The sequence below is a fragment of the Humulus lupulus genome, chromosome X (genome assembly GCF_963169125.1).
Source record: "Humulus lupulus chromosome X, drHumLupu1.1, whole genome shotgun sequence".
NCBI classification, from domain to species: Eukaryota; Viridiplantae; Streptophyta; class Magnoliopsida; order Rosales; family Cannabaceae; genus Humulus; species Humulus lupulus.
In genome coordinates, this window is record NC_084802.1 from 68,635,682 (window position 1) to 68,647,918 (window position 12,237).

The following is a 12,237-nucleotide window of genomic DNA, read 5'->3' on the forward strand; positions in this document are numbered from 1 at the left end:
GGAGCAAGTTAGCAGTTTAGTCATAACGGGGACAAATACCCGGCTCGGGTGAGCCTAGGGGTATTTTGGTAATTTAGTACATTTCTGGGACTTATCGGGTAATGGGAAATTATTTAGTGATTATTTGAGGATACTGTAAGTTACAGGAATTATGAGGCATTAATTGAGATTGCGGGAAATGTGGCAAAAGACCAATTTTCCCTTGAGGGCATTGAAGAGTACATTAGTGGGCAAGGGGCATTTTGGTCCTTTCCTTTCTAGTAGTGACTTAGTCACTGATTTCCTTTAGAGGTAGGAAACAGAGGAGAAATCAACACTTATCTCACTCTCTCCCCCTCACGTTATCTCTTGAACCTTGGGTGGTTTTGAGGAAACTAGTGCAATTTAAGGCTTGGAAGCTTGAAGTTTGGTGCTAGGAATTGGGTAGCAGCAACCTAGGGTTGTTCTTATCAATTGAGGTAATGTTCTTCACCTTTTAAATTATGAGTTTGTGGAGTTTTAGAGTGTGCTTGAGTTCGTAAAATCAAGGGTTGAATTATGGGTTTTTGATTGAGTTTTGATGTGTTTTTAAGGCTTTTTACTGTTTGTCAGAGCTGTTGAGTCTATTTCTGGGGTTGGATTGGGTTAAATCTATGTTTCATGTGGATTTGGGAGACTTGCGATTTTTAAAAGTCGCAGTTTTTCTGAGTTCGCAGGGTCGCGCTGTGACCCAGTTCTTGGGGCGCTACGACCTTCATGAACTCAGAGAACAGGGGAGATGCCTCAAACCGTCTTGGTGCTAGGCAGGTTGTGGTGTAGCGTGTGTCTAGTGATTTGGGGGCATGGGCTCTCTGACTTGTGGAGAGCCGCAACGCTTAGTGAGGGGCGTTGCAGCTCAAATTAGGGTTATTGGCCAAAGTAGGTTTTGGGTGGTAGGAACTCAAACCTAAGGGCTCGAAGGATTCTACTACTTAGTTTAGTAGAATTCTAGTTCTCGGAGACTGGGACTTGGTCCATAAGTCTTTATTTATTCGATATTGATGGATATCGCTTATTATGGTTGTGACTAGCTACTGATAGGGCTCAGGACGGTATCGTGCTCGGGGGTCATCGTTAATTAACTTGTGCTTGGCCCAGAGGTAAGAAAACTACACCCAATACATGATATATGTGATCAGGGCTTGGCCCAGTTATGAAATATAGATGTGATTAGGGCTCAGGCCCCTATGAATGAGCATGATTATGATTATGCATGTGATTGCTTGATTAAGTATGCTTGAATGCTCTGTATCTGGATAATTGTTAAATGATGTATGCTTGTTTGCATTATCTGACTAAAAAGGCTTGACTTATAAGTCAAGGAAGGCAATAGCACGCTGAGCGCTGGTCGATATGGTTAGGCCTAATCAGGAGCATGATATATGCTTGACCGACCCTATGGTCATTGGAAAATTAAAGCGCCAGGTACGCTGGGCCAGCTTTAAGGCTGGTTATACAGAGGATAGGGAAGTGGGCCCCGAGGTGACTCTATATTCCCATATCCTAGGGAAATGGGGCTCCGTATGACTTATTATTCATTTGTTTAAGGCAGTGGCCCTGGGGTGACTCTATGGTCACATATGTAGGGCAATAGGCCCCGATGTGACACTGTAGTCACCTATCTAAATAGACTGCATGCATGAGTAGGGTTATTACTTCTAGGCATGCTTATTATGATTATGTGATATGTTATTAACTGCTTATGAGCATGTTTAAATTTTCTTCCTGAGCCTCGACTCACGGGTGCTATGTGGTGCAAGTAAGGGGAAAGGGAAGCTAGACCAGCCATGAGTGGGAGAGCTTTGGTGGCGACTTGTACATATGCGGTTGCTCAACCACCACAACCGGGGTTTCTTAGAGGAACTAGGGTAAAATCCTATTTTGCCGCTTAGGTTGCCTAGTTGTAACTTTTGAATTGCCTAGTTGTAACTTTTGAATTGTAATTAGCCTTTTAAACATTATTATGGGATCTCATGTATGAACGTAAACATTTTAATGAAATGGTTATTCCTTTTGACCAAAAATGTTAACCCTAAATCGTTAATCACATTTAGTTACATGTTTATGGCCAAGAGACTCATTTAGAGAGTCTAACAGTATTTAAAACACATAGTGTAACGGTCTTGGCTATCGAGAGTGTTACACAATGATTGCCCAAATCCCATATCTGAACTCGAGCACAATCTGACCTACTTGTATATCACATGTTATAGTTAAACACTTTGAGGCATTTTCACAATTCTGAACTGTGTTTTGGGTCCTTGTTGCTTAGTTATATTGTTATCTTGAGATGATTCTTTTTGAGGATATTGCTTGAGTTGCATTTCAGGTGAGAAATTGAGCTGATATGGGTGGCATTGTATGAAGATTTATGCTGAAATTTGGGCTCAATTATGAATTTCATGGGGCTATTTTGAATGGATTGAGAGTAGCCAAATCTTGGGGGATCATTTTGAAATGTGATTGCAGAATTTTTACTAATCTTTAAAGCTACTGTGGGGCTGTGTTGAGTTGTTTTCAGCTAAATTTTGAGGCTCTCTTGAGTTGATTTTTCTTTTGTCATTTGGTTTTAATTTGAGCGATTTTATTGGATCTCTATTGCTTGGTTCATATGCTTATTTGAGCTGTCTTTTTTAAGGGAATATTGCTATGTTTTTTAGTTGTTTATTGGGTGAGATTTGAATCATTTGTGTTGGTCTATTGGGGTTGTTTTGAGCAAATTATTGGGTGACTCTCTTTCACTAATTGTGTAGCAATTGAGAGTCTCTCTGAGCTGAAATTGTGGGTATCTATAGTGCTCTATGATGTTGATTAAATGAGTTGAGTCATGGATTAAGTTTGGATCATTTTTGCTGAATGTTTGGGAGCTATTTGGAACTAAGTTTGGGGGTTCTTGCTGCTCATTTCTTTTGATAAGTGACCTCAAATTTGGGTGCAGATTGGGACTAATTTGTGCAAAACAAATTTTAATTGTGAGGCATCTTTGGGGCTAGTTTAACTTGAGTTGGTTGCTGCCATTTGGATTATTTTAAGCTTTGATTGTTGGTTTCTTTTGCTTCGTGGAATCATACAGTTTTTGCCTTGTTGGGTTTTTACGATCTTGATCTTTCGCTCAATGGTTCCTTAAGAAGTCACCATACCGTAAAAGTGTGAAACAAGAAAGAAAAAGAAAAAGTCTAGCAACAACCATGGTGAAGATGGTCAGTTTACCTCGGACACTGCAGCAGGCAAATTTGCTACAATAGTCAAGACCAAAGAATTATCGCATGAATGAGACTTTCCTTTATTGGACCCCCGACTTAGGGTATGCCATCATTAATTTCAAGCATGATACTTCATCGGGGTTGGCAAGAATTTTGTAAACACCCTGAAACTTTGGTTGCGGTTGTTGTGGTCAAAGAGTTTTATGCTAACTGGCTTGATCCCAAGGACTCAATAAGAAATTAATGATATCTATGGTTTGGTGAACATCTCAGATGAGTATACATGTTTCATGGAAACTATTTTGGAGGAAAACATCAACCAAGCCTTATTGACATTGACCATTGAAGTCAACCAATGAAAGGTCTCAGAACATGGGAAGCGTGATTGTGGTCGAAAAAGACTTATCCCCCACGCCAAAGTATGGTACAATTTCCTTCGTCGTCAATTGGATCCCACTACTCATGATCAGACACTATCCGAAGAGTGTCTACTTTTGTTATATGCTTTGATGAGCGAGGACACCATCACCATTAATGTGGGTACTATCATTCATCGAGTAATGCATAAAAGGGTTTCAAAGGCAGCTGGTAAACTTTTCTTCCCCTCCACCATCACCATACTTTTCCGAGCAACTGGGGTTCCTATTGGTGATGGCCCCGTGAAGAATTAGTGGCCAATAGAAGCGAATTCTCTCGTGGGAACATCAACAAGGTTCTCAAGGGAGCTTCAGGGAAAGCCTCACCCGAATACAGCCCACCTGACTCATCCACTGGGGCTAGTTCCAGCCGTCCTGAGAGTTATGCGGGCATCTACATTTGTCTTGATCAACAAGATGCTCGACAGGGGCTGCCTCGTGACAGATTGCACCAATTTCGGCACTACACAAAGGTATAGGATGATGTCATGAAGCAGGCAATCCAGGCAATTTTACCTAGCATTTCCCTGCATTCCTAGACTTTCCCAATGCCATCCTTGGACCATGGACCCCTTCCACTAAGCCTGAGTGTCCTCCGTTTGATGCGGAATATGATGTCTAAATTGAGGGAGTTCTTTCTGTCCATTCTTAGCATTGTGTTTTATTTTGTTTTTAGTTTATGTTGCTTCTTATTGTTTTGCACTTGTAGTTTTGTAATATGGTGTTAGTTTTGTTGTCTTTTGCTTGGTTCACAGTGGGGACATTGTGCTCTCTAAGTTTGGGGGCAGTTATTGTTCGTTTTTTGTTTTGTGCTTTGTTTATGTCTTGTTTTGTAAAAAGAATCATATTATTGTAGTAGAGCCTAAATCTTGGGGGATCAATGATGAAAATGAAAAAAAAAAAAAAGAGTGGATCTTAAGTATGTTGAGCTAGCTTGATTTAGGCATTAATTTGGCAAACCAATGAAATGTGAAAAGTGATTAACCCATGTGTCTAAGAGACTCTAAAAGTGTGATTGGATTTATCATGAATCCTAGAAACTCTAAAGATGCTAGTTTGATGTGAAATCCTAGGATCTTATAATTGGCTAGTTAATTTCCTTGAGGAAAAATCCTAGGAGGCTTATCAAACTAGAAATGACTTAGGCACATTTTCATTACAACCTTGAAATGACCTATCGATCTAGAATGTTAGGCTATCCTACATTAGTGGAGAGGGGTTAGCAAGTTAATATATGATACATGGATTAGGCTTGAAGATCAACTTATAGTTTAATTTAGGGAGTCGAAGAGGATTGAGAAGGGCCTTGTGCACACACACACACACACACACACACACACATGGGTTAATGTAGAGTCCAAGAATTTTACTTAACTAGGTAGATAGTAGTAGTAGTAGTAGTAGTAGTAGTAGTAGTAGTAGTAGTAGTAGTAGTAGTAGTAGTAGTAGTAGTAATAGCTGGTAGTAGTTATAGTATGTTTATTACTGTGGATTTTGGTTCAAGTCGGGACTTAGTTGAACACTCGTAGCAACACTCATAGATTTTACAAGCTTAACCTATAGTTTAAGAATATTAATTATAACATAAGGTTTGATTAATATAGCTGATTATGAATATGTTATTTAATTATACTATAAGGTTTAGATAGAACCAATAAGATCATGACACTTATCATATGCATGTTTATTGAGAAATTAAGTATTTTTTATGAATAAGTTTTATAAGAGATATATTTGAAAACCCCTGAACCTGCCAGCAGCTTTAAAATTGTTATAGGACTCAGTCAAAGCTATTTACTCAATTCAAATTAGGATGAAAAAGTGCAATTACGTGTATAATATTTCAACGTATGTTGATATATCGTAGCTTAGGAGCCGGTGTATCGCCACTCGGGGAATACGAAAAACACGTAACTTCGCACGAACGTTCCAACGAGCCTCAGGAATACAAGCCCAGGCAATATATCGCCTACCATGGGCGATATATCGGCTCTAGGGCAAGGTTTTTGAATAATTTTGAAATCGAGCTCAATTCAACCCATAACCTCTTGTCAAGCCTCAAAATCTTTTTGACCGAGTCTTAAGCCTCTGCTGAACGATTATTCAAATGTTTTTCAATTAAATAGTCATTATTTTTATTCAAGCTAAAAGAAGATCTTTTCATTCTTGAACTCTATAAATAGGACCTAGTACCCAGCCATTTCTTTCGTTCTTCAAGTTAAGTTCAGAGCCTTCAAGCAGCTAGGTTTACTTTAGAGTGTTAAACACTTGGGTTGGGGTTATAAGCTTTATCATCTTAAGCTTATTAAACACTTGGGAAGCAAGGTTAATAGTGTGTTTTTCTATAAAGGTGTAGTTCGGTTCTAGTGCATTCAAAGATATTCCTATTCCTAGTTCATTTTTGTATGTTTCATTAGTTTCTTATAGCTTTTCTCTACTCAAATCCTAACTCGCTGTTTTCCATTCTTGGTTAGGCATCTAAGTTCTTTGAACTTGAGGTTTCTTGTTGGTAAGTATCTTCTCAGTGGTTTAGTTCATTCCTTTTCATCACTTTTCTTTTAGAAGTACTCACCTTTCTATTGTTGGTTTTAGGAGTGTTCCAAAATCCCGTCCTTGTTCTCACATCCCGGTATTGGTAAGGAAAATAGGATAGTTATTATATGCTTATATGATTATGCTATAATATGTTACGTTATGATATGTTTTTATATGTTATGATATATATGTTTTGGGGCTTATAGTTGCTTAAATATCAAACCCCAACAATTTTATGTTCTTGGGGCTTATAGTTGTTTAGCTAGCAAACCTCATTATATTTTGAGGCTTATAGTTGCTTAGTTAGCAAACCCCAATGTTTACCATGTACATGGGTTAGAATTGTGATATACTTCTATAGTATATGTTTATGATATAGTTTATGTATATGTTTTATGTTATTAGTAGATTTTCCTTGCTGGGCTTTAGGCTCATTCCTTTATTGTTTTATATGTGCAGGAAAATAGTTATGGCGGCAGAAAGATTCTTGGCAGCTTGGGATTGTGTATTGAGGGAGAATGGATTCGGTGGACCGCGTGAATGATTCAAGGACGAAGTTGTTTTTAATCATTTCAAATTATGTTTTCTATGTATTTTCCGCACCTGATTTTGTAACGAATTTATTTAAGATTTAAGTTATGTTTTATTTTCAAAGAATGGGATCCCATATCATACCCCGAATTTTATGTATTTTAACTTTTGTTTTATAGTTTTTAATAAAGTTATGACTATTTCGTATGTATGTTTTCTTAAGATTAGTGTCTATGTATAGTAGTTTTAATGGTCCAAAGTCTACAATTAGTTGGGTCATTACAGTTAAACACTTAAATCGTGAATTGTTTCCTTTATTAATGTTTGAAGAAGGTTGGTTCATGCATGCTTACGAGGTAAGATCAGCACATTCCAATAAATTTATGAGATCATTACCCCATTAATTTAGGCAAGTTACTTCAAGAAATGGTTCATTTTCATTTGTGTTGTTTGTTGTTGTCGTGTTTTCTTTGTAAGTGTCATTTGTGTTGTTTTATTTTATTTTATTTAGTTGAGTCATCACTCGAGGATGAGCAGTGGTTTAAGTTTGGGGGTGTGATAAACCTAGAAGATAGAGTTATCTAAGACACTTTTAGGCTAATAAAATGAATTAGTTTGAGTGATATGTGTTATTTGTTGCTCTTTTGTATTTAATTTCATTTTTTATTTTGTGAGTTATTTCTTGTTGACTTTGTTGTTTTCTTGTTGCTAAGAAATGATTAAAATGGCTCAAAATAATTGGGGAACTTGCTGGGTTAGGATTCTATGACTTGTAAGTGTTGTAACTCACTTAGCTTAGTTGTTGCAAAGCAAGAAAAACCCAGGTATGCGGCCGCATTGGAATTCCCAGCATTGTCTGGAAGCTTGAGATAATGACGTGGAATTGACTTAATTGAGGCTTAGTCATGAGCTGAGGTGGCAATTTTTCATTCCCTTACCCTCTAGACCACCATAGACACTAACAAGGAAGGAACTAGTCGCCCATACAAGATTTTTAGACCATTTTGGAGAAAGAAACAAGAATTGCAAGAGGAAAGGAGAGAGATACAAGGAAGAAGGAGAGAAGAAGAAGGAGAACCACTTTGGGCACAACTTGGCTTGATTTATCTCTCTATCTTTGTATTTTAAACCTTAGTTTTGAATATTTTGAATCAATGGCTGAATTGATTGTTGTTGCTATTTTCTTGTTTCTAATCATGAACTAAACTTTTTGTAGTTTTAGAAACTAAAGCCTCTAATATGTAATTTTGGATAATTGTGGGTAAAGTTAATGCTAAGCAATTTGAGGTTTTGTTCAATCAAGTGGTGAAATTGTGAATACTTGCTATGCTTTGGCCAACTTTAGTGGGTAATTAAATTAATGTTATTGCTGGAAAGATTGATATTAATGGATGCAAAACTTGATTGATGCATGTTCTTAACTTATAGGTTTTGAATTGTGAGAATATAGGAATGTATGATCACCTTTCACGACTTAAAAGGTTTGTACTCAATTTGGTATTCTTGACATTAATTTGGCATAGGAATATGTTAATTAATTAAATAATTGAACCTTAATTGCTTTGGAAAAAGAATTAGGATAAGATAATTGCCTTAGTCAACTCTGCCCAGTATGCGACCGCATTTCTTACTCGCATTTTACCCAGAATTATGTACTGGGGTGAATTAGTTACTCTAACTTCTCATAATCATTGAATTCAACGCTTTGTTTCTGGTTTAGTTTAGTTGGGCCAGTTAGTTAATTTCCATTTACTTCCTCGTTCATTTAGTTTAATTAAATCCTTTTATGAATTTTAGTTCCAAATTGTTTGGTTTTAATTCTTGCAATATTTAGCTTAAGCAATCCTTGAGGAGACGATTAAAGTACTTACTACTTTATAACTTGTTAAACGATTATGTACACTTGCATATCCTAAAAGAAAATTCGCAACACAATGACATGAATTTCACATCATTTCAAACATATGATTTTTCTTACGATCTTTAATGATATATATATATATAAACTTAGCTCGTTGTTTTAATCCTTTAGAAAAATCACAAAATCCTCATAATATCCCAATTATGACCATGAGAAATTTTAACACTTAATTAGGTTACTATCACCCAATTTATAAAATTTTATACCATAATAATGGCAGCAAGCCATTAAACTATCATTTGAAAATATCCATAAAACATCATATCAAATTTTATATCCAAATAATGTCTAAAATGTCTTAAACCACTTAGATCGAGCGTTAGATTTGTCTTAGTCACTTTGAGAAATTTTGACAGAGTTTCTCCTTAATTTTTGTATATCCCCAAATATCAAAATCAATCAGTAATCAACATCAAGTAACCTGTCATAAGAACATATCTCAAACACCAACTTAATTGATAATTCTTGAATAAAGAGTTATTTCATGTGCTTTTAAACTTATAATTGTGGAAAAATCGTGGGTGATGTTAGTTTATTTTTAGCTTTTGTAGCTAACTTTGGTATTTTTATGATCTTAATTAAGTTTAATTATTTTTGTAGTTTTTAATAGCTAATGGGTTGAAAGTAGTAGTTTCAAGGATAAATATTTGCACAAAGAATGAACTAACATGTGAAACTATCTAAATTGAATTTTTGATGGCTGAATTAGTAGGTTTTGTAGCAGCAAAGCAGATTTTGCTGAAGCATTTTGATCAGGCTGTTTTTGGGCACCTAGAACACGTGGAAAGTCAAAGGGTGAGCTAGAATAGTGGTTGAGGTGGCAAGTACAGAAAGTATGAGTCAAAAATTGAGAGTAAATGCCAAAAAGAGGAGACCCACTGTTTTTTACCAAGAAGAGGGGTAATATGGTACTTTGGGGACCAATTTGGAAAACCTAGAATACACATATAGAGAATCAGCCGAAATATTAGGGAAGCAGCCATTTTTGGAAAGAAAAAACCAGCAAGAAGTAGGAAAGAAACCCAGAAATCAGCAAGGAAGAAGGAGGACAAAAAAGAGAGCTCAAGCATCATTTTGGATTTGTTCTTTCTTCTATTCCTAAACTCTATTTTTATATTTTCTAAGGGATTTCTGAATCTGAATATTATGGGCTGTTTTGATAGTGGATTAATTTTTATTAACTCAGCCATGAACTAATTTTTAGGTGGCTTGAATTGTTGATGAACCCTATGTTATAGTCTAGTAATTTCTTGCACTTTATTTTAATAAAGTCTCTCTTGTTCATTCAAGTGTGCTTATATTAATTTCTTGTTGTTGTTTGGCCAGCAATGGCAAGATATTCAGTTATGTTTAATGCTAGAAAGATTAAATGTAATGGGAAGAACTTGGATGACACAAGTCATAATCTAGGTTATAATATGTTAGTAAGTAACATAAAGATGTGTTATTTGCCTTGTGTAACTTTTGAGAATTAAACTTTGAATTTGCATTCTTAAATCTGGTTTTGCATAGAATTATGTTTAATTAGGTAAAAGAATTAATGTCATAAAATTTGGGAAAGTTTTATGAGTGTTTAATGAATTCTTGTTAACCTAGGAGTTTTGCTAGAATATTGCTGCCGCAATCTGTTCGCCATTTGTTCAGGATGATTAATATAGGGGAAATCAATAATTCAAGTCCATTTTGCAATCCATATATTTCTTTCAATTTTCTTGTTTAGTTTAGTTTTAATTTCAGTATTTCCATCTCTTTTAATATTTTGTTTAGCCTAAAAACAACCCATTTGATTTTTAGTACTTTAAAGTTGTTTAGTAATTGTTTTGCTTATTTTTATAATTTGCAATCCCTGTGGAGACGATCTACTTATCATTATATTACTTGTGTGATTACGTGCGCTTGGCGTATTTAAAATCAAATTTAAATTTATCACAACAAGTTTTTGGCCCCGTTGCCGGGGATTGGAATTAGAAATTTTTGTAATATCAATTACTTGCAATTTATTTTCCTTTGTTAAGCTGACTTTGTTTGCTTGCTCTTGTGTTTTCTCAAGTGATTTACTATATGAACGAGCAAGAAGACATTGAACTAGCTCCTATTAACCCTGAGATTGAGAGAACAATTAGAAGAATACTAAGGGAACAACGGGCTCAAAATCGCCTTAATATGGCTGAAGAGGTTGAAGGAGTTGAGGGCGCTAATAATGTCACTAACGCGATTGCTATGGATGATGATAGAGAGAGAGCCATAAGGGTGTATGCTACCCCCACGTTTAATGAGCTAAATCCGGGCATTGTTAGGCCTGAAATTCAAGCACCCCAATTCGAGTTAAAGCCTGTGATGTTCCAAATGTTGCAAATAGTGGGTCAATTTAGTGGGTTGCCTACTGAGGATCCTCATCTTCATCTTCTTTCATTTTTGGATGTGAGCGATTCTTTCAAGCTACAAGGAGTGAGTGACGAAGCCCTAAGGTTGAAATTGTTCCATTTCTCTTTGAGGGATTGAGCTAGAGCTTGGCTAAACACCCTTCCTCCTGACTCAGTGACTACATGGAATGAGTTGGCTGAAAAATTCTTGATGAAGTACTTTCCTCCCACCAAAAATGTCAAGTTTTGCAATGAAATCATGTCATTTCAGCAGCTGGAAGATGAATCATTTTGTGAAGCTTGGGAGAGATTCAAGGAGTTATTGAGGAAATGCCCACACCATGGGATTCCACATTGTATCCAAATGGAAGCACTCTATAATGGGCTCAATTCTTCTAGTCGCATGGTGTTAGATGCTTCAGCTAATGTGGCTATTCTCTCTAAGTCCTACAATCAAGCCTATGAGATTTTGGAGATGATAGCTAGCAACAATTATCAATGGTCCAATGCTAGAGCCTCAACAAGTCAAAAAGTGGCTAGTATACTTGAAGTGGATGCATTGACAGCTTTGACCGCTAAAGTTTCTTCAATGACTAACCTTCTCAAGAACATGAGTTTCGGGGGAATGGTACAACCAGCTGCTATGGGACAAGTTTCTGATGTATCTTGTGTTTATTGTGGAGATGGGCACACAATTGAGAGTTGTCCTTCGAATCCCACTTCAATTTGTTATGTGGGGAATCAAATTGCCAACCGTAATAACCCATATTCGAACTCTTATAATCCGGGGTGGAGGCAGCATCCAAACTTCTCATGGGGGGGTCAAGGAGCTAGTTCAAGTGGAGCACCAATGCAAAACAAGCATACATATCCACCAGGGTTTTATCAACTACAACCAAGAACTCAACCACCTCCTCCTCAAATGTCTCAATCAAGCTCTTTGGAGAGTTTAATGAAAGAATATATGGCTAAGAATGATGTTGTGATTCAGAGCCAAGCGACATCCTTGAGGAACTTAGAAATTCAAATGGGGCAACTAGCTAATGAGCTAAGGAATAGACCACAAGGCACCTTGCCTAGTGATACTGAAAATCCAAGGAGAGATGGTAAAGAGCAATGCAAGGCGATCACTTTGAGGAATGGTAAAAATCTAGAGTTGAATGAGAATAATCCTAAGAGACTCAGCGAGCCCACTTCAATCCAAAGTAGTATGGAAAAGGAAGATAAAGTTGTGAGTTCGAAAATGTCAA

General features: G+C 36.5%; 1 non-coding gene across 1 annotated transcript; it reads right to left on the reverse strand.

Annotated features, from left to right (window-relative positions):
* Positions 1 to 11,228: 11,228 nt before the first annotated feature.
* LOC133807822 (small nucleolar RNA R71) lies at positions 11,229 to 11,335 on the reverse strand. The gene has a single exon (XR_009879713.1). It is a non-coding gene; the product is annotated as a small nucleolar RNA R71 (small nucleolar RNA).
* Between the last annotated feature and the right edge of the window lie 902 nt (positions 11,336 to 12,237).